At 50.7% G+C, this 24,062-nt stretch overlaps 58 non-coding genes across 58 annotated transcripts; all 58 read right to left on the reverse strand.

Moving 5' to 3' along the window:
- Positions 1–221: 221 nt before the first annotated feature.
- LOC129175018 (5S ribosomal RNA) lies at positions 222–340 on the reverse strand. Its single transcript, XR_008567988.1, has one exon. It is a non-coding gene; the product is annotated as a 5S ribosomal RNA (ribosomal RNA).
- Positions 341–635: 295 nt separating this feature from the next.
- LOC129175579 (5S ribosomal RNA) lies at positions 636–754 on the reverse strand. The gene has a single exon (XR_008568528.1). It is a non-coding gene; the product is annotated as a 5S ribosomal RNA (ribosomal RNA).
- A 295-nt stretch (positions 755–1,049) lies between these two features.
- Positions 1,050–1,168, reverse strand: LOC129175529 (5S ribosomal RNA). The gene has a single exon (XR_008568479.1). It is a non-coding gene; the product is annotated as a 5S ribosomal RNA (ribosomal RNA).
- Positions 1,169–1,468: 300 nt separating this feature from the next.
- On the reverse strand, positions 1,469–1,587 carry LOC129175530 (5S ribosomal RNA). Its single transcript, XR_008568480.1, has one exon. It is a non-coding gene; the product is annotated as a 5S ribosomal RNA (ribosomal RNA).
- A 295-nt stretch (positions 1,588–1,882) lies between these two features.
- Positions 1,883–2,001, reverse strand: LOC129175531 (5S ribosomal RNA). The gene has a single exon (XR_008568481.1). It is a non-coding gene; the product is annotated as a 5S ribosomal RNA (ribosomal RNA).
- A 295-nt stretch (positions 2,002–2,296) lies between these two features.
- On the reverse strand, positions 2,297–2,415 carry LOC129175532 (5S ribosomal RNA). The gene has a single exon (XR_008568482.1). It is a non-coding gene; the product is annotated as a 5S ribosomal RNA (ribosomal RNA).
- Positions 2,416–2,710: 295 nt separating this feature from the next.
- Positions 2,711–2,829, reverse strand: LOC129175580 (5S ribosomal RNA). Its single transcript, XR_008568529.1, has one exon. It is a non-coding gene; the product is annotated as a 5S ribosomal RNA (ribosomal RNA).
- A 295-nt stretch (positions 2,830–3,124) lies between these two features.
- On the reverse strand, positions 3,125–3,243 carry LOC129175533 (5S ribosomal RNA). Its single transcript, XR_008568483.1, has one exon. It is a non-coding gene; the product is annotated as a 5S ribosomal RNA (ribosomal RNA).
- A 300-nt stretch (positions 3,244–3,543) lies between these two features.
- On the reverse strand, positions 3,544–3,662 carry LOC129175534 (5S ribosomal RNA). The gene has a single exon (XR_008568484.1). It is a non-coding gene; the product is annotated as a 5S ribosomal RNA (ribosomal RNA).
- A 295-nt stretch (positions 3,663–3,957) lies between these two features.
- On the reverse strand, positions 3,958–4,076 carry LOC129175535 (5S ribosomal RNA). The gene has a single exon (XR_008568485.1). It is a non-coding gene; the product is annotated as a 5S ribosomal RNA (ribosomal RNA).
- Positions 4,077–4,371: 295 nt separating this feature from the next.
- On the reverse strand, positions 4,372–4,490 carry LOC129175536 (5S ribosomal RNA). Its single transcript, XR_008568486.1, has one exon. It is a non-coding gene; the product is annotated as a 5S ribosomal RNA (ribosomal RNA).
- A 295-nt stretch (positions 4,491–4,785) lies between these two features.
- Positions 4,786–4,904, reverse strand: LOC129175019 (5S ribosomal RNA). The gene has a single exon (XR_008567989.1). It is a non-coding gene; the product is annotated as a 5S ribosomal RNA (ribosomal RNA).
- Positions 4,905–5,204: 300 nt separating this feature from the next.
- Positions 5,205–5,323, reverse strand: LOC129175609 (5S ribosomal RNA). Its single transcript, XR_008568558.1, has one exon. It is a non-coding gene; the product is annotated as a 5S ribosomal RNA (ribosomal RNA).
- Positions 5,324–5,623: 300 nt separating this feature from the next.
- LOC129175538 (5S ribosomal RNA) lies at positions 5,624–5,742 on the reverse strand. Its single transcript, XR_008568487.1, has one exon. It is a non-coding gene; the product is annotated as a 5S ribosomal RNA (ribosomal RNA).
- Positions 5,743–6,037: 295 nt separating this feature from the next.
- On the reverse strand, positions 6,038–6,156 carry LOC129175020 (5S ribosomal RNA). The gene has a single exon (XR_008567990.1). It is a non-coding gene; the product is annotated as a 5S ribosomal RNA (ribosomal RNA).
- Positions 6,157–6,451: 295 nt separating this feature from the next.
- On the reverse strand, positions 6,452–6,570 carry LOC129175577 (5S ribosomal RNA). The gene has a single exon (XR_008568526.1). It is a non-coding gene; the product is annotated as a 5S ribosomal RNA (ribosomal RNA).
- Positions 6,571–6,865: 295 nt separating this feature from the next.
- LOC129175021 (5S ribosomal RNA) lies at positions 6,866–6,984 on the reverse strand. Its single transcript, XR_008567991.1, has one exon. It is a non-coding gene; the product is annotated as a 5S ribosomal RNA (ribosomal RNA).
- Positions 6,985–7,284: 300 nt separating this feature from the next.
- On the reverse strand, positions 7,285–7,403 carry LOC129175539 (5S ribosomal RNA). Its single transcript, XR_008568488.1, has one exon. It is a non-coding gene; the product is annotated as a 5S ribosomal RNA (ribosomal RNA).
- Positions 7,404–7,698: 295 nt separating this feature from the next.
- Positions 7,699–7,817, reverse strand: LOC129175022 (5S ribosomal RNA). The gene has a single exon (XR_008567992.1). It is a non-coding gene; the product is annotated as a 5S ribosomal RNA (ribosomal RNA).
- A 295-nt stretch (positions 7,818–8,112) lies between these two features.
- LOC129175541 (5S ribosomal RNA) lies at positions 8,113–8,231 on the reverse strand. The gene has a single exon (XR_008568490.1). It is a non-coding gene; the product is annotated as a 5S ribosomal RNA (ribosomal RNA).
- A 295-nt stretch (positions 8,232–8,526) lies between these two features.
- LOC129175581 (5S ribosomal RNA) lies at positions 8,527–8,645 on the reverse strand. Its single transcript, XR_008568530.1, has one exon. It is a non-coding gene; the product is annotated as a 5S ribosomal RNA (ribosomal RNA).
- A 295-nt stretch (positions 8,646–8,940) lies between these two features.
- Positions 8,941–9,059, reverse strand: LOC129175023 (5S ribosomal RNA). The gene has a single exon (XR_008567993.1). It is a non-coding gene; the product is annotated as a 5S ribosomal RNA (ribosomal RNA).
- Positions 9,060–9,359: 300 nt separating this feature from the next.
- On the reverse strand, positions 9,360–9,478 carry LOC129175542 (5S ribosomal RNA). The gene has a single exon (XR_008568491.1). It is a non-coding gene; the product is annotated as a 5S ribosomal RNA (ribosomal RNA).
- A 295-nt stretch (positions 9,479–9,773) lies between these two features.
- On the reverse strand, positions 9,774–9,892 carry LOC129175025 (5S ribosomal RNA). The gene has a single exon (XR_008567995.1). It is a non-coding gene; the product is annotated as a 5S ribosomal RNA (ribosomal RNA).
- Positions 9,893–10,187: 295 nt separating this feature from the next.
- On the reverse strand, positions 10,188–10,306 carry LOC129175543 (5S ribosomal RNA). The gene has a single exon (XR_008568492.1). It is a non-coding gene; the product is annotated as a 5S ribosomal RNA (ribosomal RNA).
- Positions 10,307–10,601: 295 nt separating this feature from the next.
- On the reverse strand, positions 10,602–10,720 carry LOC129175026 (5S ribosomal RNA). Its single transcript, XR_008567996.1, has one exon. It is a non-coding gene; the product is annotated as a 5S ribosomal RNA (ribosomal RNA).
- Positions 10,721–11,020: 300 nt separating this feature from the next.
- Positions 11,021–11,139, reverse strand: LOC129175027 (5S ribosomal RNA). The gene has a single exon (XR_008567997.1). It is a non-coding gene; the product is annotated as a 5S ribosomal RNA (ribosomal RNA).
- Positions 11,140–11,434: 295 nt separating this feature from the next.
- Positions 11,435–11,553, reverse strand: LOC129175544 (5S ribosomal RNA). Its single transcript, XR_008568493.1, has one exon. It is a non-coding gene; the product is annotated as a 5S ribosomal RNA (ribosomal RNA).
- A 295-nt stretch (positions 11,554–11,848) lies between these two features.
- Positions 11,849–11,967, reverse strand: LOC129175028 (5S ribosomal RNA). Its single transcript, XR_008567998.1, has one exon. It is a non-coding gene; the product is annotated as a 5S ribosomal RNA (ribosomal RNA).
- A 300-nt stretch (positions 11,968–12,267) lies between these two features.
- On the reverse strand, positions 12,268–12,386 carry LOC129175545 (5S ribosomal RNA). Its single transcript, XR_008568494.1, has one exon. It is a non-coding gene; the product is annotated as a 5S ribosomal RNA (ribosomal RNA).
- A 295-nt stretch (positions 12,387–12,681) lies between these two features.
- On the reverse strand, positions 12,682–12,800 carry LOC129175029 (5S ribosomal RNA). Its single transcript, XR_008567999.1, has one exon. It is a non-coding gene; the product is annotated as a 5S ribosomal RNA (ribosomal RNA).
- Positions 12,801–13,095: 295 nt separating this feature from the next.
- LOC129175030 (5S ribosomal RNA) lies at positions 13,096–13,214 on the reverse strand. Its single transcript, XR_008568000.1, has one exon. It is a non-coding gene; the product is annotated as a 5S ribosomal RNA (ribosomal RNA).
- A 300-nt stretch (positions 13,215–13,514) lies between these two features.
- On the reverse strand, positions 13,515–13,633 carry LOC129175031 (5S ribosomal RNA). Its single transcript, XR_008568001.1, has one exon. It is a non-coding gene; the product is annotated as a 5S ribosomal RNA (ribosomal RNA).
- A 295-nt stretch (positions 13,634–13,928) lies between these two features.
- On the reverse strand, positions 13,929–14,047 carry LOC129175546 (5S ribosomal RNA). The gene has a single exon (XR_008568495.1). It is a non-coding gene; the product is annotated as a 5S ribosomal RNA (ribosomal RNA).
- Positions 14,048–14,342: 295 nt separating this feature from the next.
- LOC129175032 (5S ribosomal RNA) lies at positions 14,343–14,461 on the reverse strand. Its single transcript, XR_008568002.1, has one exon. It is a non-coding gene; the product is annotated as a 5S ribosomal RNA (ribosomal RNA).
- Positions 14,462–14,761: 300 nt separating this feature from the next.
- LOC129175033 (5S ribosomal RNA) lies at positions 14,762–14,880 on the reverse strand. The gene has a single exon (XR_008568003.1). It is a non-coding gene; the product is annotated as a 5S ribosomal RNA (ribosomal RNA).
- A 295-nt stretch (positions 14,881–15,175) lies between these two features.
- On the reverse strand, positions 15,176–15,294 carry LOC129175547 (5S ribosomal RNA). The gene has a single exon (XR_008568496.1). It is a non-coding gene; the product is annotated as a 5S ribosomal RNA (ribosomal RNA).
- Positions 15,295–15,589: 295 nt separating this feature from the next.
- On the reverse strand, positions 15,590–15,708 carry LOC129175034 (5S ribosomal RNA). Its single transcript, XR_008568004.1, has one exon. It is a non-coding gene; the product is annotated as a 5S ribosomal RNA (ribosomal RNA).
- Positions 15,709–16,008: 300 nt separating this feature from the next.
- LOC129175548 (5S ribosomal RNA) lies at positions 16,009–16,127 on the reverse strand. Its single transcript, XR_008568497.1, has one exon. It is a non-coding gene; the product is annotated as a 5S ribosomal RNA (ribosomal RNA).
- Positions 16,128–16,422: 295 nt separating this feature from the next.
- On the reverse strand, positions 16,423–16,541 carry LOC129175036 (5S ribosomal RNA). Its single transcript, XR_008568006.1, has one exon. It is a non-coding gene; the product is annotated as a 5S ribosomal RNA (ribosomal RNA).
- A 295-nt stretch (positions 16,542–16,836) lies between these two features.
- LOC129175037 (5S ribosomal RNA) lies at positions 16,837–16,955 on the reverse strand. Its single transcript, XR_008568007.1, has one exon. It is a non-coding gene; the product is annotated as a 5S ribosomal RNA (ribosomal RNA).
- A 300-nt stretch (positions 16,956–17,255) lies between these two features.
- LOC129175549 (5S ribosomal RNA) lies at positions 17,256–17,374 on the reverse strand. Its single transcript, XR_008568498.1, has one exon. It is a non-coding gene; the product is annotated as a 5S ribosomal RNA (ribosomal RNA).
- A 295-nt stretch (positions 17,375–17,669) lies between these two features.
- On the reverse strand, positions 17,670–17,788 carry LOC129175550 (5S ribosomal RNA). Its single transcript, XR_008568499.1, has one exon. It is a non-coding gene; the product is annotated as a 5S ribosomal RNA (ribosomal RNA).
- Positions 17,789–18,083: 295 nt separating this feature from the next.
- LOC129175552 (5S ribosomal RNA) lies at positions 18,084–18,202 on the reverse strand. The gene has a single exon (XR_008568501.1). It is a non-coding gene; the product is annotated as a 5S ribosomal RNA (ribosomal RNA).
- Positions 18,203–18,497: 295 nt separating this feature from the next.
- On the reverse strand, positions 18,498–18,616 carry LOC129175038 (5S ribosomal RNA). Its single transcript, XR_008568008.1, has one exon. It is a non-coding gene; the product is annotated as a 5S ribosomal RNA (ribosomal RNA).
- Positions 18,617–18,911: 295 nt separating this feature from the next.
- On the reverse strand, positions 18,912–19,030 carry LOC129175553 (5S ribosomal RNA). The gene has a single exon (XR_008568502.1). It is a non-coding gene; the product is annotated as a 5S ribosomal RNA (ribosomal RNA).
- Positions 19,031–19,325: 295 nt separating this feature from the next.
- On the reverse strand, positions 19,326–19,444 carry LOC129175039 (5S ribosomal RNA). Its single transcript, XR_008568009.1, has one exon. It is a non-coding gene; the product is annotated as a 5S ribosomal RNA (ribosomal RNA).
- A 300-nt stretch (positions 19,445–19,744) lies between these two features.
- LOC129175040 (5S ribosomal RNA) lies at positions 19,745–19,863 on the reverse strand. Its single transcript, XR_008568010.1, has one exon. It is a non-coding gene; the product is annotated as a 5S ribosomal RNA (ribosomal RNA).
- Positions 19,864–20,158: 295 nt separating this feature from the next.
- On the reverse strand, positions 20,159–20,277 carry LOC129175554 (5S ribosomal RNA). The gene has a single exon (XR_008568503.1). It is a non-coding gene; the product is annotated as a 5S ribosomal RNA (ribosomal RNA).
- A 295-nt stretch (positions 20,278–20,572) lies between these two features.
- On the reverse strand, positions 20,573–20,691 carry LOC129175042 (5S ribosomal RNA). The gene has a single exon (XR_008568012.1). It is a non-coding gene; the product is annotated as a 5S ribosomal RNA (ribosomal RNA).
- Positions 20,692–20,991: 300 nt separating this feature from the next.
- Positions 20,992–21,110, reverse strand: LOC129175555 (5S ribosomal RNA). The gene has a single exon (XR_008568504.1). It is a non-coding gene; the product is annotated as a 5S ribosomal RNA (ribosomal RNA).
- Positions 21,111–21,410: 300 nt separating this feature from the next.
- Positions 21,411–21,529, reverse strand: LOC129175556 (5S ribosomal RNA). Its single transcript, XR_008568505.1, has one exon. It is a non-coding gene; the product is annotated as a 5S ribosomal RNA (ribosomal RNA).
- Positions 21,530–21,824: 295 nt separating this feature from the next.
- Positions 21,825–21,943, reverse strand: LOC129175558 (5S ribosomal RNA). The gene has a single exon (XR_008568507.1). It is a non-coding gene; the product is annotated as a 5S ribosomal RNA (ribosomal RNA).
- Positions 21,944–22,238: 295 nt separating this feature from the next.
- On the reverse strand, positions 22,239–22,357 carry LOC129175559 (5S ribosomal RNA). Its single transcript, XR_008568508.1, has one exon. It is a non-coding gene; the product is annotated as a 5S ribosomal RNA (ribosomal RNA).
- Positions 22,358–22,652: 295 nt separating this feature from the next.
- On the reverse strand, positions 22,653–22,771 carry LOC129175560 (5S ribosomal RNA). The gene has a single exon (XR_008568509.1). It is a non-coding gene; the product is annotated as a 5S ribosomal RNA (ribosomal RNA).
- Positions 22,772–23,066: 295 nt separating this feature from the next.
- LOC129175043 (5S ribosomal RNA) lies at positions 23,067–23,185 on the reverse strand. Its single transcript, XR_008568013.1, has one exon. It is a non-coding gene; the product is annotated as a 5S ribosomal RNA (ribosomal RNA).
- Positions 23,186–23,479: 294 nt separating this feature from the next.
- LOC129175382 (5S ribosomal RNA) lies at positions 23,480–23,597 on the reverse strand. Its single transcript, XR_008568343.1, has one exon. It is a non-coding gene; the product is annotated as a 5S ribosomal RNA (ribosomal RNA).
- A 295-nt stretch (positions 23,598–23,892) lies between these two features.
- LOC129175561 (5S ribosomal RNA) lies at positions 23,893–24,011 on the reverse strand. Its single transcript, XR_008568510.1, has one exon. It is a non-coding gene; the product is annotated as a 5S ribosomal RNA (ribosomal RNA).
- Between the last annotated feature and the right edge of the window lie 51 nt (positions 24,012–24,062).

The raw sequence follows: 24,062 nt of genomic DNA on the forward strand, positions 1-24,062 counted from the left end.
TGTGTGCACACTTTGCTGCTCGTATGGTTTTTCTGGCTGTTTTGTGCCACCGGTCGCAGCCACAGCCAGCCTATAAGCCTGTTTGAACTTCACAGCAGAGAGACAAATAGATGGATGTTCCTCACATGAGGGCAAAATAAATACTCTTCCTCCATTCAAAGTGATGGCGTTTTCCAAGAAGTGGGAAACAGCGCCCTCTGCTGAAAGCCAAGAGCCTAAAAAGCTTACAGCACCTGCTATTCCCAGGCGGTCTCCCATCCAAGTACTAACCAGGCCCGCCCCTGCTTAGCTTCCGAGATCGGACGAGATCGGGCGTTCTCAGGGTAGTATGGCCGTAAGCCGGAAAGCTCTCTGAAAACTTTCCTTTTAAAGACGACACTGGTCAAACTGCGCTTCTGCAAACGGTCTCGGATGTGTGTGCACACTTTGCTGCTCGTATGGTTTTTCTGGCTGTTTTGTGCCACCGGTCGCAGCCACAGCCAGCCTATAAGCCTGTTTGAACTTCACAGCAGAGAGACAAATAGATGGATGTTCCTCACATGAGGGCAAAATAAATACTCTTCCTCCATTCAAAGTGATGGCGTTTTCCAAGAAGTGGGAAACAGCGCCCTCTGCTGAAAGCCAAGAGCCTAAAAAGCTTACAGCACCTGGTATTCCCAGGCGGTCTCCCATTCAAGTACTAACCAGGCCCGCCCCTGCTTAGCTTCCGAGATCGGACGAGATCGGGCGTTCTCAGGGTAGTATGGCCGTAAGCCGGAAAGCTCTCTGAAAACTTTCCTTTTAAAGACGACACTGGTCAAACTGCGCTTCTGCAAACGGTCTCGGATGTGTGTGCACACTTTGCTGCTCGTATGGTTTTTCTGGCTGTTTTGTGCCACCGGTCGCAGCCACAGCCAGCCTATAAGCCTGTTTGAACTTCACAGCAGAGAGACAAATAGATGGATGTTCCTCACATGAGGGCAAAATAAATACTCTTCCTCCATTCAAAGTGATGGCGTTTTCCAAGAAGTGGGAAACAGCGCCCTCTGCTGAAAGCCAAGAGCCTAAAAAGCTTACAGCACCTGGTATTCCCAGGCGGTCTCCCATCCAAGTACTAACCAGGCCCGCCCCTGCTTAGCTTCCGAGATCGGACGAGATCGGGCGTTCTCAGGGTAGTATGGCCGTAAGCCGGAAAGCTCTCTGAAAACTTTCCTTTTAAAGACGACACTGGTCAAACTGCGCTTCTGCAAACGGTCTCGGATGTGTGTGCACACTTTGCTGCTCGTATGGTTTTTCTGGCTGTTTTGTGCCACCGGTCGCAGCCACAGCCAGCCTATAAGCCTGTTTGAACTTCACAGCAGAGAGACAAATACTGTAGATGGATGTTCCTCACATGAGGGCAAAATAAATACTCTTCCTCCATTCAAAGTGATGGCGTTTTCCAAGAAGTGGGAAACAGCGCCCTCTGCTGAAAGCCAAGAGCCTAAAAAGCTTACAGCACCTGGTATTCCCAGGCGGTCTCCCATCCAAGTACTAACCAGGCCCGCCCCTGCTTAGCTTCCGAGATCGGACGAGATCGGGCGTTCTCAGGGTAGTATGGCCGTAAGCCGGAAAGCTCTCTGAAAACTTTCCTTTTAAAGACGACACTGGTCAAACTGCGCTTCTGCAAACGGTCTCGGATGTGTGTGCACACTTTGCTGCTCGTATGGTTTTTCTGGCTGTTTTGTGCCACCGGTCGCAGCCACAGCCAGCCTATAAGCCTGTTTGAACTTCACAGCAGAGAGACAAATAGATGGATGTTCCTCACATGAGGGCAAAATAAATACTCTTCCTCCATTCAAAGTGATGGCGTTTTCCAAGAAGTGGGAAACAGCGCCCTCTGCTGAAAGCCAAGAGCCTAAAAAGCTTACAGCACCTGGTATTCCCAGGCGGTCTCCCATCCAAGTACTAACCAGGCCCGCCCCTGCTTAGCTTCCGAGATCGGACGAGATCGGGCGTTCTCAGGGTAGTATGGCCGTAAGCCGGAAAGCTCTGTGAAAACTTTCCTTTTAAAGACGACACTGGTCAAACTGCGCTTCTGCAAACGGTCTCGGATGTGTGTGCACACTTTGCTGCTCGTATGGTTTTTCTGGCTGTTTTGTGCCACCGGTCGCAGCCACAGCCAGCCTATAAGCCTGTTTGAACTTCACAGCAGAGAGACAAACAGATGGATGTTCCTCACATGAGGGCAAAATAAATACTCTTCCTCCATTCAAAGTGATGGCGTTTTCCAAGAAGTGGGAAACAGCGCCCTCTGCTGAAAGCCAAGAGCCTAAAAAGCTTACAGCACCTGGTATTCCCAGGCGGTCTCCCATCCAAGTACTAACCAGGCCCGCCCCTGCTTAGCTTCCGAGATCGGACGAGATCGGGCGTTCTCAGGGTAGTATGGCCGTAAGCCGGAAAGCTCTCTGAAAACTTTCCTTTTAAAGACGACACTGGTCAAACTGCGCTTCTGCAAACGGTCTCGGATGTGTGTGCACACTTTGCTGCTCGTATGGTTTTTCTGGCTGTTTTGTGCCACCGGTCGCAGCCACAGCCAGCCTATAAGCCTGTTTGAACTTCACAGCAGAGAGACAAATAGATGGATGTTCCTCACATGAGGGCAAAATAAATACTCTTCCTCCATTCAAAGTGATGGCGTTTTCCAAGAAGTGGGAAACAGCGCCCTCTGCTGAAAGCCAAGAGCCTAAAAAGCTTACAGCACCTGGTATTCCCAGGCGGTCTCCCATTCAAGTACTAACCAGGCCCGCCCCTGCTTAGCTTCCGAGATCGGACGAGATCGGGCGTTCTCAGGGTAGTATGGCCGTAAGCCGGAAAGCTCTCTGAAAACTTTCCTTTTAAAGACGACACTGGTCAAACTGCGCTTCTGCAAACGGTCTCGGATGTGTGTGCACACTTTGCTGCTCGTATGGTTTTTCTGGCTGTTTTGTGCCACCGGTCGCAGCCACAGCCAGCCTATAAGCCTGTTTGAACTTCACAGCAGAGAGACAAATAGATGGATGTTCCTCACATGAGGGCAAAATAAATACTCTTCCTCCATTCAAAGTGATGGCGTTTTCCAAGAAGTGGGAAACAGCGCCCTCTGCTGAAAGCCAAGAGCCTAAAAAGCTTACAGCACCTGGTATTCCCAGGCGGTCTCCCATCCAAGTACTAACCAGGCCCGCCCCTGCTTAGCTTCCGAGATCGGACGAGATCGGGCGTTCTCAGGGTAGTATGGCCGTAAGCCGGAAAGCTCTCTGAAAACTTTCCTTTTAAAGACGACACTGGTCAAACTGCGCTTCTGCAAACGGTCTCGGATGTGTGTGCACACTTTGCTGCTCGTATGGTTTTTCTGGCTGTTTTGTGCCACCGGTCGCAGCCACAGCCAGCCTATAAGCCTGTTTGAACTTCACAGCAGAGAGACAAATACTGTAGATGGATGTTCCTCACATGAGGGCAAAATAAATACTCTTCCTCCATTCAAAGTGATGGCGTTTTCCAAGAAGTGGGAAACAGCGCCCTCTGCTGAAAGCCAAGAGCCTAAAAAGCTTACAGCACCTGGTATTCCCAGGCGGTCTCCCATCCAAGTACTAACCAGGCCCGCCCCTGCTTAGCTTCCGAGATCGGACGAGATCGGGCGTTCTCAGGGTAGTATGGCCGTAAGCCGGAAAGCTCTCTGAAAACTTTCCTTTTAAAGACGACACTGGTCAAACTGCGCTTCTGCAAACGGTCTCGGATGTGTGTGCACACTTTGCTGCTCGTATGGTTTTTCTGGCTGTTTTGTGCCACCGGTCGCAGCCACAGCCAGCCTATAAGCCTGTTTGAACTTCACAGCAGAGAGACAAATAGATGGATGTTCCTCACATGAGGGCAAAATAAATACTCTTCCTCCATTCAAAGTGATGGCGTTTTCCAAGAAGTGGGAAACAGCGCCCTCTGCTGAAAGCCAAGAGCCTAAAAAGCTTACAGCACCTGGTATTCCCAGGCGGTCTCCCATCCAAGTACTAACCAGGCCCGCCCCTGCTTAGCTTCCGAGATCGGACGAGATCGGGCGTTCTCAGGGTAGTATGGCCGTAAGCCGGAAAGCTCTCTGAAAACTTTCCTTTTAAAGACGACACTGGTCAAACTGCGCTTCTGCAAACGGTCTCGGATGTGTGTGCACACTTTGCTGCTCGTATGGTTTTTCTGGCTGTTTTGTGCCACCGGTCGCAGCCACAGCCAGCCTATAAGCCTGTTTGAACTTCACAGCAGAGAGACAAATAGATGGATGTTCCTCACATGAGGGCAAAATAAATACTCTTCCTCCATTCAAAGTGATGGCGTTTTCCAAGAAGTGGGAAACAGCGCCCTCTGCTGAAAGCCAAGAGCCTAAAAAGCTTACAGCACCTGGTATTCCCAGGCGGTCTCCCATCCAAGTACTAACCAGGCCCGCCCCTGCTTAGCTTCCGAGATCGGACGAGATCGGGCGTTCTCAGGGTAGTATGGCCGTAAGCCGGAAAGCTCTCTGAAAACTTTCCTTTTAAAGACGACACTGGTCAAACTGCGCTTCTGCAAACGGTCTCGGATGTGTGTGCACACTTTGCTGCTCGTATGGTTTTTCTGGCTGTTTTGTGCCACCGGTCGCAGCCACAGCCAGCCTATAAGCCTGTTTGAACTTCACAGCAGAGAGACAAATAGATGGATGTTCCTCACATGAGGGCAAAATAAATACTCTTCCTCCATTCAAAGTGATGGCGTTTTCCAAGAAGTGGGAAACAGCGCCCTCTGCTGAAAGCCAAGAGCCTAAAAAGCTTACAGCACCTGCTATTCCCAGGCGGTCTCCCATCCAAGTACTAACCAGGCCCGCCCCTGCTTAGCTTCCGAGATCGGACGAGATCGGGCGTTCTCAGGGTAGTATGGCCGTAAGCCGGAAAGCTCTCTGAAAACTTTCCTTTTAAAGACGACACTGGTCAAACTGCGCTTCTGCAAACGGTCTCGGATGTGTGTGCACACTTTGCTGCTCGTATGGTTTTTCTGGCTGTTTTGTGCCACCGGTCGCAGCCACAGCCAGCCTATAAGCCTGTTTGAACTTCACAGCAGAGAGACAAATACTGTAGATGGATGTTCCTCACATGAGGGCAAAATAAATACTCTTCCTCCATTCAAAGTGATGGCGTTTTCCAAGAAGTGGGAAACAGCGCCCTCTGCTGAAAGCCAAGAGCCTAAAAAGCTTACAGCACCTGGTATTCCCAGGCGGTCTCCCATCCAAGTACTAACCAGGCCCGCCCCTGCTTAGCTTCCGAGATCGGACGAGATCAGGCGTTCTCAGGGTAGTATGGCCGTAAGCCGGAAAGCTCTCTGAAAACTTTCCTTTTAAAGACGACACTGGTCAAACTGCGCTTCTGCAAACGGTCTCGGATGTGTGTGCACACTTTGCTGCTCGTATGGTTTTTCTGGCTGTTTTGTGCCACCGGTCGCAGCCACAGCCAGCCTATAAGCCTGTTTGAACTTCACAGCAGAGAGACAAATACTGTAGATGGATGTTCCTCACATGAGGGCAAAATAAATACTCTTCCTCCATTCAAAGTGATGGCGTTTTCCAAGAAGTGGGAAACAGCGCCCTCTGCTGAAAGCCAAGAGCCTAAAAAGCTTACAGCACCTGGTATTCCCAGGCGGTCTCCCATCCAAGTACTAACCAGGCCCGCCCCTGCTTAGCTTCCGAGATCGGACGAGATCGGGCGTTCTCAGGGTAGTATGGCCGTAAGCCGGAAAGCTCTCTGAAAACTTTCCTTTTAAAGACGACACTGGTCAAACTGCGCTTCTTCAAACGGTCTCGGATGTGTGTGCACACTTTGCTGCTCGTATGGTTTTTCTGGCTGTTTTGTGCCACCGGTCGCAGCCACAGCCAGCCTATAAGCCTGTTTGAACTTCACAGCAGAGAGACAAATAGATGGATGTTCCTCACATGAGGGCAAAATAAATACTCTTCCTCCATTCAAAGTGATGGCGTTTTCCAAGAAGTGGGAAACAGCGCCCTCTGCTGAAAGCCAAGAGCCTAAAAAGCTTACAGCACCTGCTATTCCCAGGCGGTCTCCCATCCAAGTACTAACCAGGCCCGCCCCTGCTTAGCTTCCGAGATCGGACGAGATCGGGCGTTCTCAGGGTAGTATGGCCGTAAGCCGGAAAGCTCTCTGAAAACTTTCCTTTTAAAGACGACACTGGTCAAACTGCGCTTCTGCAAACGGTCTCGGATGTGTGTGCACACTTTGCTGCTCGTATGGTTTTTCTGGCTGTTTTGTGCCACCGGTCGCAGCCACAGCCAGCCTATAAGCCTGTTTGAACTTCACAGCAGAGAGACAAATAGATGGATGTTCCTCACATGAGGGCAAAATAAATACTCTTCCTCCATTCAAAGTGATGGCGTTTTCCAAGAAGTGGGAAACAGCGCCCTCTGCTGAAAGCCAAGAGCCTAAAAAGCTTACAGCACCTGGTACTCCCAGGCGGTCTCCCATCCAAGTACTAACCAGGCCCGCCCCTGCTTAGCTTCCGAGATCGGACGAGATCGGGCGTTCTCAGGGTAGTATGGCCGTAAGCCGGAAAGCTCTCTGAAAACTTTCCTTTTAAAGACGACACTGGTCAAACTGCGCTTCTGCAAACGGTCTCGGATGTGTGTGCACACTTTGCTGCTCGTATGGTTTTTCTGGCTGTTTTGTGCCACCGGTCGCAGCCACAGCCAGCCTATAAGCCTGTTTGAACTTCACAGCAGAGAGACAAATAGATGGATGTTCCTCACATGAGGGCAAAATAAATACTCTTCCTCCATTCAAAGTGATGGCGTTTTCCAAGAAGTGGGAAACAGCGCCCTCTGCTGAAAGCCAAGAGCCTAAAAAGCTTACAGCACCTGCTATTCCCAGGCGGTCTCCCATCCAAGTACTAACCAGGCCCGCCCCTGCTTAGCTTCCGAGATCGGACGAGATCGGGCGTTCTCAGGGTAGTATGGCCGTAAGCCGGAAAGCTCTCTGAAAACTTTCCTTTTAAAGACGACACTGGTCAAACTGCGCTTCTGCAAACGGTCTCGGATGTGTGTGCACACTTTGCTGCTCGTATGGTTTTTCTGGCTGTTTTGTGCCACCGGTCGCAGCCACAGCCAGCCTATAAGCCTGTTTGAACTTCACAGCAGAGAGACAAATACTGTAGATGGATGTTCCTCACATGAGGGCAAAATAAATACTCTTCCTCCATTCAAAGTGATGGCGTTTTCCAAGAAGTGGGAAACAGCGCCCTCTGCTGAAAGCCAAGAGCCTAAAAAGCTTACAGCACCTGGTATTCCCAGGCGGTCTCCCATCCAAGTACTAACCAGGCCCGCCCCTGCTTAGCTTCCGAGATCGGACGAGATCGGGCGTTCTCAGGGTAGTATGGCCGTAAGCCGGAAAGCTCTCTGAAAACTTTCCTTTTAAAGACGACACTGGTCAAACTGCGCTTCTGCAAACGGTCTCGGATGTGTGTGCACACTTTGCTGCTCGTATGGTTTTTCTGGCTGTTTTGTGCCACCGGTCGCAGCCACAGCCAGCCTATAAGCCTGTTTGAACTTCACAGCAGAGAGACAAATAGATGGATGTTCCTCACATGAGGGCAAAATAAATACTCTTCCTCCATTCAAAGTGATGGCGTTTTCCAAGAAGTGGGAAACAGCGCCCTCTGCTGAAAGCCAAGAGCCTAAAAAGCTTACAGCACCTGCTATTCCCAGGCGGTCTCCCATCCAAGTACTAACCAGGCCCGCCCCTGCTTAGCTTCCGAGATCGGACGAGATCGGGCGTTCTCAGGGTAGTATGGCCGTAAGCCGGAAAGCTCTCTGAAAACTTTCCTTTTAAAGACGACACTGGTCAAACTGCGCTTCTGCAAACGGTCTCGGATGTGTGTGCACACTTTGCTGCTCGTATGGTTTTTCTGGCTGTTTTGTGCCACCGGTCGCAGCCACAGCCAGCCTATAAGCCTGTTTGAACTTCACAGCAGAGAGACAAACAGATGGATGTTCCTCACATGAGGGCAAAATAAATACTCTTCCTCCATTCAAAGTGATGGCGTTTTCCAAGAAGTGGGAAACAGCGCCCTCTGCTGAAAGCCAAGAGCCTAAAAAGCTTACAGCACCTGGTATTCCCAGGCGGTCTCCCATCCAAGTACTAACCAGGCCCGCCCCTGCTTAGCTTCCGAGATCGGACGAGATCGGGCGTTCTCAGGGTAGTATGGCCGTAAGCCGGAAAGCTCTCTGAAAACTTTCCTTTTAAAGACGACACTGGTCAAACTGCGCTTCTGCAAACGGTCTCGGATGTGTGTGCACACTTTGCTGCTCGTATGGTTTTTCTGGCTGTTTTGTGCCACCGGTCGCAGCCACAGCCAGCCTATAAGCCTGTTTGAACTTCACAGCAGAGAGACAAATAGATGGATGTTCCTCACATGAGGGCAAAATAAATACTCTTCCTCCATTCAAAGTGATGGCGTTTTCCAAGAAGTGGGAAACAGCGCCCTCTGCTGAAAGCCAAGAGCCTAAAAAGCTTACAGCACCTGGTATTCCCAGGCGGTCTCCCATTCAAGTACTAACCAGGCCCGCCCCTGCTTAGCTTCCGAGATCGGACGAGATCGGGCGTTCTCAGGGTAGTATGGCCGTAAGCCGGAAAGCTCTCTGAAAACTTTCCTTTTAAAGACGACACTGGTCAAACTGCGCTTCTGCAAACGGTCTCGGATGTGTGTGCACACTTTGCTGCTCGTATGGTTTTTCTGGCTGTTTTGTGCCACCGGTCGCAGCCACAGCCAGCCTATAAGCCTGTTTGAACTTCACAGCAGAGAGACAAATAGATGGATGTTCCTCACATGAGGGCAAAATAAATACTCTTCCTCCATTCAAAGTGATGGCGTTTTCCAAGAAGTGGGAAACAGCGCCCTCTGCTGAAAGCCAAGAGCCTAAAAAGCTTACAGCACCTGCTATTCCCAGGCGGTCTCCCATCCAAGTACTAACCAGGCCCGCCCCTGCTTAGCTTCCGAGATCGGACGAGATCGGGCGTTCTCAGGGTAGTATGGCCGTAAGCCGGAAAGCTCTCTGAAAACTTTCCTTTTAAAGACGACACTGGTCAAACTGCGCTTCTGCAAACGGTCTCGGATGTGTGTGCACACTTTGCTGCTCGTATGGTTTTTCTGGCTGTTTTGTGCCACCGGTCGCAGCCACAGCCAGCCTATAAGCCTGTTTGAACTTCACAGCAGAGAGACAAATACTGTAGATGGATGTTCCTCACATGAGGGCAAAATAAATACTCTTCCTCCATTCAAAGTGATGGCGTTTTCCAAGAAGTGGGAAACAGCGCCCTCTGCTGAAAGCCAAGAGCCTAAAAAGCTTACAGCACCTGGTATTCCCAGGCGGTCTCCCATCCAAGTACTAACCAGGCCCGCCCCTGCTTAGCTTCCGAGATCGGACGAGATCGGGCGTTCTCAGGGTAGTATGGCCGTAAGCCGGAAAGCTCTCTGAAAACTTTCCTTTTAAAGACGACACTGGTCAAACTGCGCTTCTGCAAACGGTCTCGGATGTGTGTGCACACTTTGCTGCTCGTATGGTTTTTCTGGCTGTTTTGTGCCACCGGTCGCAGCCACAGCCAGCCTATAAGCCTGTTTGAACTTCACAGCAGAGAGACAAATAGATGGATGTTCCTCACATGAGGGCAAAATAAATACTCTTCCTCCATTCAAAGTGATGGCGTTTTCCAAGAAGTGGGAAACAGCGCCCTCTGCTGAAAGCCAAGAGCCTAAAAAGCTTACAGCACCTGCTATTCCCAGGCGGTCTCCCATCCAAGTACTAACCAGGCCCGCCCCTGCTTAGCTTCCGAGATCGGACGAGATCGGGCGTTCTCAGGGTAGTATGGCCGTAAGCCGGAAAGCTCTCTGAAAACTTTCCTTTTAAAGACGACACTGGTCAAACTGCGCTTCTGCAAACGGTCTCGGATGTGTGTGCACACTTTGCTGCTCGTATGGTTTTTCTGGCTGTTTTGTGCCACCGGTCGCAGCCACAGCCAGCCTATAAGCCTGTTTGAACTTCACAGCAGAGAGACAAATAGATGGATGTTCCTCACATGAGGGCAAAATAAATACTCTTCCTCCATTCAAAGTGATGGCGTTTTCCAAGAAGTGGGAAACAGCGCCCTCTGCTGAAAGCCAAGAGCCTAAAAAGCTTACAGCACCTGGTATTCCCAGGCGGTCTCCCATCCAAGTACTAACCAGGCCCGCCCCTGCTTAGCTTCCGAGATCGGACGAGATCGGGCGTTCTCAGGGTAGTATGGCCGTAAGCCGGAAAGCTCTCTGAAAACTTTCCTTTTAAAGACGACACTGGTCAAACTGCGCTTCTGCAAACGGTCTCGGATGTGTGTGCACACTTTGCTGCTCGTATGGTTTTTCTGGCTGTTTTGTGCCACCGGTCGCAGCCACAGCCAGCCTATAAGCCTGTTTGAACTTCACAGCAGAGAGACAAATAGATGGATGTTCCTCACATGAGGGCAAAATAAATACTCTTCCTCCATTCAAAGTGATGGCGTTTTCCAAGAAGTGGGAAACAGCGCCCTCTGCTGAAAGCCAAGAGCCTAAAAAGCTTACAGCACCTGCTATTCCCAGGCGGTCTCCCATCCAAGTACTAACCAGGCCCGCCCCTGCTTAGCTTCCGAGATCGGACGAGATCGGGCGTTCTCAGGGTAGTATGGCCGTAAGCCGGAAAGCTCTCTGAAAACTTTCCTTTTAAAGACGACACTGGTCAAACTGCGCTTCTGCAAACGGTCTCGGATGTGTGTGCACACTTTGCTGCTCGTATGGTTTTTCTGGCTGTTTTGTGCCACCGGTCGCAGCCACAGCCAGCCTATAAGCCTGTTTGAACTTCACAGCAGAGAGACAAATACTGTAGATGGATGTTCCTCACATGAGGGCAAAATAAATACTCTTCCTCCATTCAAAGTGATGGCGTTTTCCAAGAAGTGGGAAACAGCGCCCTCTGCTGAAAGCCAAGAGCCTAAAAAGCTTACAGCACCTGCTATTCCCAGGCGGTCTCCCATCCAAGTACTAACCAGGCCCGCCCCTGCTTAGCTTCCGAGATCGGACGAGATCGGGCGTTCTCAGGGTAGTATGGCCGTAAGCCGGAAAGCTCTCTGAAAACTTTCCTTTTAAAGACGACACTGGTCAAACTGCGCTTCTGCAAACGGTCTCGGATGTGTGTGCACACTTTGCTGCTCGTATGGTTTTTCTGGCTGTTTTGTGCCACCGGTCGCAGCCACAGCCAGCCTATAAGCCTGTTTGAACTTCACAGCAGAGAGACAAATAGATGGATGTTCCTCACATGAGGGCAAAATAAATACTCTTCCTCCATTCAAAGTGATGGCGTTTTCCAAGAAGTGGGAAACAGCGCCCTCTGCTGAAAGCCAAGAGCCTAAAAAGCTTACAGCACCTGGTATTCCCAGGCGGTCTCCCATCCAAGTACTAACCAGGCCCGCCCCTGCTTAGCTTCCGAGATCGGACGAGATCGGGCGTTCTCAGGGTAGTATGGCCGTAAGCCGGAAAGCTCTCTGAAAACTTTCCTTTTAAAGACGACACTGGTCAAACTGCGCTTCTGCAAACGGTCTCGGATGTGTGTGCACACTTTGCTGCTCGTATGGTTTTTCTGGCTGTTTTGTGCCACCGGTCGCAGCCACAGCCAGCCTATAAGCCTGTTTGAACTTCACAGCAGAGAGACAAATAGATGGATGTTCCTCACATGAGGGCAAAATAAATACTCTTCCTCCATTCAAAGTGATGGCGTTTTCCAAGAAGTGGGAAACAGCGCCCTCTGCTGAAAGCCAAGAGCCTAAAAAGCTTACAGCACCTGCTATTCCCAGGCGGTCTCCCATCCAAGTACTAACCAGGCCCGCCCCTGCTTAGCTTCCGAGATCGGACGAGATCGGGCGTTCTCAGGGTAGTATGGCCGTAAGCCGGAAAGCTCTCTGAAAACTTTCCTTTTAAAGACGACACTGGTCAAACTGCGCTTCTGCAAACGGTCTCGGATGTGTGTGCACACTTTGCTGCTCGTATGGTTTTTCTGGCTGTTTTGTGCCACCGGTCGCAGCCACAGCCAGCCTATAAGCCTGTTTGAACTTCACAGCAGAGAGACAAATACTGTAGATGGATGTTCCTCACATGAGGGCAAAATAAATACTCTTCCTCCATTCAAAGTGATGGCGTTTTCCAAGAAGTGGGAAACAGCGCCCTCTGCTGAAAGCCAAGAGCCTAAAAAGCTTACAGCACCTGGTATTCCCAGGCGGTCTCCCATCCAAGTACTAACCAGGCCCGCCCCTGCTTAGCTTCCGAGATCGGACGAGATCGGGCGTTCTCAGGGTAGTATGGCCGTAAGCCGGAAAGCTCTCTGAAAACTTTCCTTTTAAAGACGACACTGGTCAAACTGCGCTTCTGCAAACGGTCTCGGATGTGTGTGCACACTTTGCTGCTCGTATGGTTTTTCTGGCTGTTTTGTGCCACCGGTCGCAGCCACAGCCAGCCTATAAGCCTGTTTGAACTTCACAGCAGAGAGACAAATAGATGGATGTTCCTCACATGAGGGCAAAATAAATACTCTTCCTCCATTCAAAGTGATGGCGTTTTCCAAGAAGTGGGAAACAGCGCCCTCTGCTGAAAGCCAAGAGCCTAAAAAGCTTACAGCACCTGCTATTCCCAGGCGGTCTCCCATCCAAGTACTAACCAGGCCCGCCCCTGCTTAGCTTCCGAGATCGGACGAGATCGGGCGTTCTCAGGGTAGTATGGCCGTAAGCCGGAAAGCTCTCTGAAAACTTTCCTTTTAAAGACGACACTGGTCAAACTGCGCTTCTGCAAACGGTCTCGGATGTGTGTGCACACTTTGCTGCTCGTATGGTTTTTCTGGCTGTTTTGTGCCACCGGTCGCAGCCACAGCCAGCCTATAAGCCTGTTTGAACTTCACAGCAGAGAGACAAATAGATGGATGTTCCTCACATGAGGGCAAAATAAATACTCTTCCTCCATTCAAAGTGATGGCGTTTTCCAAGAAGTGGGAAACAGCGCCCTCTGCTGAAAGCCAAGAGCCTAAAAAGCTTACAGCACCTGCTATTCCCAGGCGGTCTCCCATCCAAGTACTAACCAGGCCCGCCCCTGCTTAGCTTCCGAGATCGGACGAGATCGGGCGTTCTCAGGGTAGTATGGCCGTAAGCCGGAAAGCTCTCTGAAAACTTTCCTTTTAAAGACGACACTGGTCAAACTGCGCTTCTGCAAACGGTCTCGGATGTGTGTGCACACTTTGCTGCTCGTATGGTTTTTCTGGCTGTTTTGTGCCACCGGTCGCAGCCACAGCCAGCCTATAAGCCTGTTTGAACTTCACAGCAGAGAGACAAATACTGTAGATGGATGTTCCTCACATGAGGGCAAAATAAATACTCTTCCTCCATTCAAAGTGATGGCGTTTTCCAAGAAGTGGGAAACAGCGCCCTCTGCTGAAAGCCAAGAGCCTAAAAAGCTTACAGCACCTGCTATTCCCAGGCGGTCTCCCATCCAAGTACTAACCAGGCCCGCCCCTGCTTAGCTTCCGAGATCGGACGAGATCGGGCGTTCTCAGGGTAGTATGGCCGTAAGCCGGAAAGCTCTCTGAAAACTTTCCTTTTAAAGACGACACTGGTCAAACTGCGCTTCTGCAAACGGTCTCGGATGTGTGTGCACACTTTGCTGCTCGTATGGTTTTTCTGGCTGTTTTGTGCCACCGGTCGCAGCCACAGCCAGCCTATAAGCCTGTTTGAACTTCACAGCAGAGAGACAAATAGATGGATGTTCCTCACATGAGGGCAAAATAAATACTCTTCCTCCATTCAAAGTGATGGCGTTTTCCAAGAAGTGGGAAACAGCGCCCTCTGCTGAAAGCCAAGAGCCTAAAAAGCTTACAGCACCTGGTATTCCCAGGCGGTCTCCCATCCAAGTACTAACCAGGCCCGCCCCTGCTTAGCTTCCGAGATCGGACGAGATCGGGCGTTCTCAGGGTAGTATGGCCGTAAGCCGGAAAGCTCTCTGAAAACTTTCCTTTTAAAGACGACACTGGTCAAACTGCGCTTCTGCAAACGGTCTCGGATGTGTGTGCACACTTTGCTGCTCGTATGGTTTTTCTGGCTGTTTTGTGCCACCGGTCGCAGCCACAGCCAGCCTATAAGCCTGTTTGAACTTCACAGCAGAGAGACAAATAGATGGATGTTCCTCACATGAGGGCAAAATAAATACTCTTCCTCCATTCAAAGTGATGGCGTTTTCCAAGAAGTGGGAAACAGCGCCCTCTGCTGAAAGCCAAGAGCCTAAAAAGCTTACAGCACCTGCTATTCCCAGGCGGTCTCCCATCCAAGTACTAACCAGGCCCGCCCCTGCTTAGCTTCCGAGATCGGACGAGATCGGGCGTTCTCAGGGTAGTATGGCCGTAAGCCGGAAAGCTCTCTGAAAACTTTCCTTTTAAAGACGACACTGGTCAAACTGCGCTTCTGCAAACGGTCTCGGATGTGTGTGCACACTTTGCTGCTCGTATGGTTTTTCTGGCTGTTTTGTGCCACCGGTCGCAGCCACAGCCAGCCTATAAGCCTGTTTGAACTTCACAGCAGAGAGACAAATACTGTAGATGGATGTTCCTCACATGAGGGCAAAATAAATACTCTTCCTCCATTCAAAGTGATGGCGTTTTCCAAGAAGTGGGAAACAGCGCCCTCTGCTGAAAGCCAAGAGCCTAAAAAGCTTACAGCACCTGCTATTCCCAGGCGGTCTCCCATCCAAGTACTAACCAGGCCCGCCCCTGCTTAGCTTCCGAGATCGGACGAGATCGGGCGTTCTCAGGGTAGTATGGCCGTAAGCCGGAAAGCTCTCTGAAAACTTTCCTTTTAAAGACGACACTGGTCAAACTGCGCTTCTGCAAACGGTCTCGGATGTGTGTGCACACTTTGCTGCTCGTATGGTTTTTCTGGCTGTTTTGTGCCACCGGTCGCAGCCACAGCCAGCCTATAAGCCTGTTTGAACTTCACAGCAGAGAGACAAATAGATGGATGTTCCTCACATGAGGGCAAAATAAATACTCTTCCTCCATTCAAAGTGATGGCGTTTTCCAAGAAGTGGGAAACAGCGCCCTCTGCTGAAAGCCAAGAGCCTAAAAAGCTTACAGCACCTGGTATTCCCAGGCGGTCTCCCATCCAAGTACTAACCAGGCCCGCCCCTGCTTAGCTTCCGAGATCGGACGAGATCGGGCGTTCTCAGGGTAGTATGGCCGTAAGCCGGAAAGCTCTCTGAAAACTTTCCTTTTAAAGACGACACTGGTCAAACTGCGCTTCTGCAAACGGTCTCGGATGTGTGTGCACACTTTGCTGCTCGTATGGTTTTTCTGGCTGTTTTGTGCCACCGGTCGCAGCCACAGCCAGCCTATAAGCCTGTTTGAACTTCACAGCAGAGAGACAAATAGATGGATGTTCCTCACATGAGGGCAAAATAAATACTCTTCCTCCATTCAAAGTGATGGCGTTTTCCAAGAAGTGGGAAACAGCGCCCTCTGCTGAAAGCCAAGAGCCTAAAAAGCTTACAGCACCTGCTATTCCCAGGCGGTCTCCCATCCAAGTACTAACCAGGCCCGCCCCTGCTTAGCTTCCGAGATCGGACGAGATCGGGCGTTCTCAGGGTAGTATGGCCGTAAGCCGGAAAGCTCTCTGAAAACTTTCCTTTTAAAGACGACACTGGTCAAACTGCGCTTCTGCAAACGGTCTCGGATGTGTGTGCACACTTTGCTGCTCGTATGGTTTTTCTGGCTGTTTTGTGCCACCGGTCGCAGCCACAGCCAGCCTATAAGCCTGTTTGAACTTCACAGCAGAGAGACAAATACTGTAGATGGATGTTCCTCACATGAGGGCAAAATAAATACTCTTCCTCCATTCAAAGTGATGGCGTTTTCCAAGAAGTGGGAAACAGCGCCCTCTGCTGAAAGCCAAGAGCCTAAAAAGCTTACAGCACCTGGTATTCCCAGGCGGTCTCCCATCCAAGTACTAACCAGGCCCGCCCCTGCTTAGCTTCCGAGATCGGACGAGATCGGGCGTTCTCAGGGTAGTATGGCCGTAAGCCGGAAAGCTCTCTGAAAACTTTCCTTTTAAAGACGACACTGGTCAAACTGCGCTTCTGCAAACGGTCTCGGATGTGTGTGCACACTTTGCTGCTCGTATGGTTTTTCTGGCTGTTTTGTGCCACCGGTCGCAGCCACAGCCAGCCTATAAGCCTGTTTGAACTTCACAGCAGAGAGACAAATAGATGGATGTTCCTCACATGAGGGCAAAATAAATACTCTTCCTCCATTCAAAGTGATGGCGTTTTCCAAGAAGTGGGAAACAGCGCCCTCTGCTGAAAGCCAAGAGCCTAAAAAGCTTACAGCACCTGCTATTCCCAGGCGGTCTCCCATCCAAGTACTAACCAGGCCCGCCCCTGCTTAGCTTCCGAGATCGGACGAGATCGGGCGTTCTCAGGGTAGTATGGCCGTAAGCCGGAAAGCTCTCTGAAAACTTTCCTTTTAAAGACGACACTGGTCAAACTGCGCTTCTGCAAACGGTCTCGGATGTGTGTGCACACTTTGCTGCTCGTATGGTTTTTCTGGCTGTTTTGTGCCACCGGTCGCAGCCACAGCCAGCCTATAAGCCTGTTTGAACTTCACAGCAGAGAGACAAATAGATGGATGTTCCTCACATGAGGGCAAAATAAATACTCTTCCTCCATTCAAAGTGATGGCGTTTTCCAAGAAGTGGGAAACAGCGCCCTCTGCTGAAAGCCAAGAGCCTAAAAAGCTTACAGCACCTGCTATTCCCAGGCGGTCTCCCATCCAAGTACTAACCAGGCCCGCCCCTGCTTAGCTTCCGAGATCGGACGAGATCGGGCGTTCTCAGGGTAGTATGGCCGTAAGCCGGAAAGCTCTCTGAAAACTTTCCTTTTAAAGACGACACTGGTCAAACTGCGCTTCTGCAAACGGTCTCGGATGTGTGTGCACACTTTGCTGCTCGTATGGTTTTTCTGGCTGTTTTGTGCCACCGGTCGCAGCCACAGCCAGCCTATAAGCCTGTTTGAACTTCACAGCAGAGAGACAAATACTGTAGATGGATGTTCCTCACATGAGGGCAAAATAAATACTCTTCCTCCATTCAAAGTGATGGCGTTTTCCAAGAAGTGGGAAACAGCGCCCTCTGCTGAAAGCCAAGAGCCTAAAAAGCTTACAGCACCTGGTATTCCCAGGCGGTCTCCCATCCAAGTACTAACCAGGCCCGCCCCTGCTTAGCTTCCGAGATCGGACGAGATCGGGCGTTCTCAGGGTAGTATGGCCGTAAGCCGGAAAGCTCTCTGAAAACTTTCCTTTTAAAGACGACACTGGTCAAACTGCGCTTCTGCAAACGGTCTCGGATGTGTGTGCACACTTTGCTGCTCGTATGGTTTTTCTGGCTGTTTTGTGCCACCGGTCGCAGCCACAGCCAGCCTATAAGCCTGTTTGAACTTCACAGCAGAGAGACAAATAGATGGATGTTCCTCACATGAGGGCAAAATAAATACTCTTCCTCCATTCAAAGTGATGGCGTTTTCCAAGAAGTGGGAAACAGCGCCCTCTGCTGAAAGCCAAGAGCCTAAAAAGCTTACAGCACCTGGTATTCCCAGGCGGTCTCCCATCCAAGTACTAACCAGGCCCGCCCCTGCTTAGCTTCCGAGATCGGACGAGATCGGGCGTTCTCAGGGTAGTATGGCCGTAAGCCGGAAAGCTCTCTGAAAACTTTCCTTTTAAAGACGACACTGGTCAAACTGCGCTTCTGCAAACGGTCTCGGATGTGTGTGCACACTTTGCTGCTCGTATGGTTTTTCTGGCTGTTTTGTGCCACCGGTCGCAGCCACAGCCAGCCTATAAGCCTGTTTGAACTTCACAGCAGAGAGACAAATAGATGGATGTTCCTCACATGAGGGCAAAATAAATACTCTTCCTCCATTCAAAGTGATGGCGTTTTCCAAGAAGTGGGAAACAGCGCCCTCTGCTGAAAGCCAAGAGCCTAAAAAGCTTACAGCACCTGGTATTCCCAGGCGGTCTCCCATCCAAGTACTAACCAGGCCCGCCCCTGCTTAGCTTCCGAGATCGGACGAGATCGGGCGTTCTCAGGGTAGTATGGCCGTAAGCCGGAAAGCTCTCTGAAAACTTTCCTTTTAAAGACGACACTGGTCAAACTGCGCTTCTGCAAACGGTCTCGGATGTGTGTGCACACTTTGCTGCTCGTATGGTTTTTCTGGCTGTTTTGTGCCACCGGTCGCAGCCACAGCCAGCCTATAAGCCTGTTTGAACTTCACAGCAGAGAGACAAATAGATGGATGTTCCTCACATGAGGGCAAAATAAATACTCTTCCTCCATTCAAAGTGATGGCGTTTTCCAAGAAGTGGGAAACAGCGCCCTCTGCTGAAAGCCAAGAGCCTAAAAAGCTTACAGCACCTGCTATTCCCAGGCGGTCTCCCATCCAAGTACTAACCAGGCCCGCCCCTGCTTAGCTTCCGAGATCGGACGAGATCGGGCGTTCTCAGGGTAGTATGGCCGTAAGCCGGAAAGCTCTCTGAAAACTTTCCTTTTAAAGACGACACTGGTCAAACTGCGCTTCTGCAAACGGTCTCGGATGTGTGTGCACACTTTGCTGCTCGTATGGTTTTTCTGGCTGTTTTGTGCCACCGGTCGCAGCCACAGCCAGCCTATAAGCCTGTTTGAACTTCACAGCAGAGAGACAAATAGATGGATGTTCCTCACATGAGGGCAAAATAAATACTCTTCCTCCATTCAAAGTGATGGCGTTTTCCAAGAAGTGGGAAACAGCGCCCTCTGCTGAAAGCCAAGAGCCTAAAAAGCTTACAGCACCTGGTATTCCCAGGCGGTCTCCCATCCAAGTACTAACCAGGCCCGCCCCTGCTTAGCTTCCGAGATCGGACGAGATCGGGCGTTCTCAGGGTAGTATGGCCGTAAGCCGGAAAGCTCTCTGAAAACTTTCCTTTTAAAGACGACACTGGTCAAACTGCGCTTCTGCAAACGGTCTCGGATGTGTGTGCACACTTTGCTGCTCGTATGGTTTTTCTGGCTGTTTTGTGCCACCGGTCGCAGCCACAGCCAGCCTATAAGCCTGTTTGAACTTCACAGCAGAGAGACAAATAGATGGATGTTCCTCACATGAGGGCAAAATAAATACTCTTCCTCCATTCAAAGTGATGGCGTTTTCCAAGAAGTGGGAAACAGCGCCCTCTGCTGAAAGCCAAGAGCCTAAAAAGCTTACAGCACCTGCTATTCCCAGGCGGTCTCCCATCCAAGTACTAACCAGGCCCGCCCCTGCTTAGCTTCCGAGATCGGACGAGATCGGGCGTTCTCAGGGTAGTATGGCCGTAAGCCGGAAAGCTCTCTGAAAACTTTCCTTTTAAAGACGACACTGGTCAAACTGCGCTTCTGCAAACGGTCTCGGATGTGTGTGCACACTTTGCTGCTCGTATGGTTTTTCTGGCTGTTTTGTGCCACCGGTCGCAGCCACAGCCAGCCTATAAGCCTGTTTGAACTTCACAGCAGAGAGACAAATACTGTAGATGGATGTTCCTCACATGAGGGCAAAATAAATACTCTTCCTCCATTCAAAGTGATGGCGTTTTCCAAGAAGTGGGAAACAGCGCCCTCTGCTGAAAGCCAAGAGCCTAAAAAGCTTACAGCACCTGCTATTCCCAGGCGGTCTCCCATCCAAGTACTAACCAGGCCCGCCCCTGCTTAGCTTCCGAGATCGGACGAGATCGGGCGTTCTCAGGGTAGTATGGCCGTAAGCCGGAAAGCTCTCTGAAAACTTTCCTTTTAAAGACGACACTGGTCAAACTGCGCTTCTGCAAACGGTCTCGGATGTGTGTGCACACTTTGCTGCTCGTATGGTTTTTCTGGCTGTTTTGTGCCACCGGTCGCAGCCACAGCCAGCCTATAAGCCTGTTTGAACTTCACAGCAGAGAGACAAATAGATGGATGTTCCTCACATGAGGGCAAAATAAATACTCTTCCTCCATTCAAAGTGATGGCGTTTTCCAAGAAGTGGGAAACAGCGCCCTCTGCTGAAAGCCAAGAGCCTAAAAAGCTTACAGCACCTGGTATTCCCAGGCGGTCTCCCATCCAAGTACTAACCAGGCCCGCCCCTGCTTAGCTTCCGAGATCGGACGAGATCGGGCGTTCTCAGGGTAGTATGGCCGTAAGCCGGAAAGCTCTCTGAAAACTTTCCTTTTAAAGACGACACTGGTCAAACTGCGCTTCTGCAAACGGTCTCGGATGTGTGTGCACACTTTGCTGCTCGTATGGTTTTTCTGGCTGTTTTGTGCCACCGGTCGCAGCCACAGCCAGCCTATAAGCCTGTTTGAACTTCACAGCAGAGAGACAAATAGATGGATGTTCCTCACATGAGGGCAAAATAAATACTCTTCCTCCATTCAAAGTGATGGCGTTTTCCAAGAAGTGGGAAACAGCGCCCTCTGCTGAAAGCCAAGAGCCTAAAAAGCTTACAGCACCTGCTATTCCCAGGCGGTCTCCCATCCAAGTACTAACCAGGCCCGCCCCTGCTTAGCTTCCGAGATCGGACGAGATCGGGCGTTCTCAGGGTAGTATGGCCGTAAGCCGGAAAGCTCTCTGAAAACTTTCCTTTTAAAGACGACACTGGTCAAACTGCGCTTCTGCAAACGGTCTCGGATGTGTGTGCACACTTTGCTGCTCGTATGGTTTTTCTGGCTGTTTTGTGCCACCGGTCGCAGCCACAGCCAGCCTATAAGCCTGTTTGAACTTCACAGCAGAGAGACAAATACTGTAGATGGATGTTCCTCACATGAGGGCAAAATAAATACTCTTCCTCCATTCAAAGTGATGGCGTTTTCCAAGAAGTGGGAAACAGCGCCCTCTGCTGAAAGCCAAGAGCCTAAAAAGCTTACAGCACCTGGTATTCCCAGGCGGTCTCCCATCCAAGTACTAACCAGGCCCGCCCCTGCTTAGCTTCCGAGATCGGACGAGATCGGGCGTTCTCAGGGTAGTATGGCCGTAAGCCGGAAAGCTCTCTGAAAACTTTCCTTTTAAAGACGACACTGGTCAAACTGCGCTTCTGCAAACGGTCTCGGATGTGTGTGCACACTTTGCTGCTCGTATGGTTTTTCTGGCTGTTTTGTGCCACCGGTCGCAGCCACAGCCAGCCTATAAGCCTGTTTGAACTTCACAGCAGAGAGACAAATACTGTAGATGGATGTTCCTCACATGAGGGCAAAATAAATACTCTTCCTCCATTCAAAGTGATGGCGTTTTCCAAGAAGTGGGAAACAGCGCCCTCTGCTGAAAGCCAAGAGCCTAAAAAGCTTACAGCACCTGGTATTCCCAGGCGGTCTCCCATCCAAGTACTAACCAGGCCCGCCCCTGCTTAGCTTCCGAGATCGGACGAGATCGGGCGTTCTCAGGGTAGTATGGCCGTAAGCCGGAAAGCTCTCTGAAAACTTTCCTTTTAAAGACGACACTGGTCAAACTGCGCTTCTGCAAACGGTCTCGGATGTGTGTGCACACTTTGCTGCTCGTATGGTTTTTCTGGCTGTTTTGTGCCACCGGTCGCAGCCACAGCCAGCCTATAAGCCTGTTTGAACTTCACAGCAGAGAGACAAATAGATGGATGTTCCTCACATGAGGGCAAAATAAATACTCTTCCTCCATTCAAAGTGATGGCGTTTTCCAAGAAGTGGGAAACAGCGCCCTCTGCTGAAAGCCAAGAGCCTAAAAAGCTTACAGCACCTGGTATTCCCAGGCGGTCTCCCATCCAAGTACTAACCAGGCCCGCCCCTGCTTAGCTTCCGAGATCGGACGAGATCGGGCGTTCTCAGGGTAGTATGGCCGTAAGCCGGAAAGCTCTCTGAAAACTTTCCTTTTAAAGACGACACTGGTCAAACTGCGCTTCTGCAAACGGTCTCGGATGTGTGTGCACACTTTGCTGCTCGTATGGTTTTTCTGGCTGTTTTGTGCCACCGGTCGCAGCCACAGCCAGCCTATAAGCCTGTTTGAACTTCACAGCAGAGAGACAAATAGATGGATGTTCCTCACATGAGGGCAAAATAAATACTCTTCCTCCATTCAAAGTGATGGCGTTTTCCAAGAAGTGGGAAACAGCGCCCTCTGCTGAAAGCCAAGAGCCTAAAAAGCTTACAGCACCTGGTATTCCCAGGCGGTCTCCCATCCAAGTACTAACCAGGCCCGCCCCTGCTTAGCTTCCGAGATCGGACGAGATCGGGCGTTCTCAGGGTAGTATGGCCGTAAGCCGGAAAGCTCTCTGAAAACTTTCCTTTTAAAGACGACACTGGTCAAACTGCGCTTCTGCAAACGGTCTCGGATGTGTGTGCACACTTTGCTGCTCGTATGGTTTTTCTGGCTGTTTTGTGCCACCGGTCGCAGCCACAGCCAGCCTATAAGCCTGTTTGAACTTCACAGCAGAGAGACAAATAGATGGATGTTCCTCACATGAGGGCAAAATAAATACTCTTCCTCCATTCAAAGTGATGGCGTTTTCCAAGAAGTGGGAAACAGCGCCCTCTGCTGAAAGCCAAGAGCCTAAAAAGCTTACAGCACCTGGTATTCCCAGGCGGTCTCCCATCCAAGTACTAACCAGGCCCGCCCCTGCTTAGCTTCCGAGATCGGACGAGATCGGGCGTTCTCAGGGTAGTATGGCCGTAAGCCGGAAAGCTCTCTGAAAACTTTCCTTTTAAAGACGACACTGGTCAAACTGCGCTTCTGCAAACGGTCTCGGATGTGTGTGCACACTTTGCTGCTCGTATGGTTTTTCTGGCTGTTTTGTGCCACCGGTCGCAGCCACAGCCAGCCTATAAGCCTGTTTGAACTTCACAGCAGAGAGACAAATAGATGGATGTTCCTCACATGAGGGCAAAATAAATACTCTTCCTCCATTCAAAGTGATGGCGTTTTCCAAGAAGTGGGAAACAGCGCCCTCTGCTGAAAGCCAAGAGCCTAAAAAGCTTACAGCACCTGCTATTCCCAGGCGGTCTCCCATCCAAGTACTAACCAGGCCCGCCCCTGCTTAGCTTCCGAGATCGGACGAGATCGGGCGTTCTCAGGGTAGTATGGCCGTAAGCCGGAAAGCTCTCTGAAAACTTTCCTTACGACACTGGTCAAACTGCGCTTCTGCAAACGGTCTCGGATGTGTGTGCACACTTTGCTGCTCGTATGGTTTTTCTGGCTGTTTTGTGCCACCGGTCGCAGCCACAGCCAGCCTATAAGCCTGTTTGAACTTCACAGCAGAGAGACAAATACTGTAGATGGATGTTCCTCACATGAGGGCAAAATAAATACTCTTCCTCCATTCAAAGTGATGGCGTTTTCCAAGAAGTGGGAAACAGCGCCCTCTGCTGAAAGCCAAGAGCCTAAAAAGCTTACAGCACCTGCTATTCCCAGGCGGTCTCCCATCCAAGTACTAACCAGGCCCGCCCCTGCTTAGCTTCGAGATCGGACGAGATCGGGCGTTCTCAGGGTAGTATGGCCGTAAGCCGGAAAGCTCTCTGAAAACTTTCCTTTTAAAGACGACACTGGTCAAACTGCGCTTCTGCAAACGGTCTCGGATGTGTGTGCACACTTTGCTGCTCGTATGGTTTTTCTGGCTGTTTTGTGCCACCGGTCGCAGCCACAGCCAGCCTATAAGCCTGTTTGAACTTCACAGCAGAGAGACAAATAGATGGATGTTCCTCACATGAGGGCAAAATAAATACTCTTCCTCCATTCAAAGTGATGGCGTTTTCCAAGAAGTGGGAAACAGCGCCCTCTGCTGAAAGCCAAGAGCCTAAAAAGCTTACAGCACCTGGTATTCCCAGGCGGTCTCCCATCCAAGTACTAACCAGGCCCGCCCCTGCTTAGCTTCCGAGATCGGACGAGATCGGGCGTTCTCAGGGTAGTATGGCCGTAAGCCGGAAAGCTCTCTGAAAACTTTCCTTTTAAAGACGACACTGGTCAAACTGC

This window comes from Dunckerocampus dactyliophorus, unplaced genomic scaffold (assembly GCF_027744805.1).
Source record: "Dunckerocampus dactyliophorus isolate RoL2022-P2 unplaced genomic scaffold, RoL_Ddac_1.1 HiC_scaffold_23, whole genome shotgun sequence".
Taxonomy (NCBI): Eukaryota; Metazoa; Chordata; class Actinopteri; order Syngnathiformes; family Syngnathidae; genus Dunckerocampus; species Dunckerocampus dactyliophorus.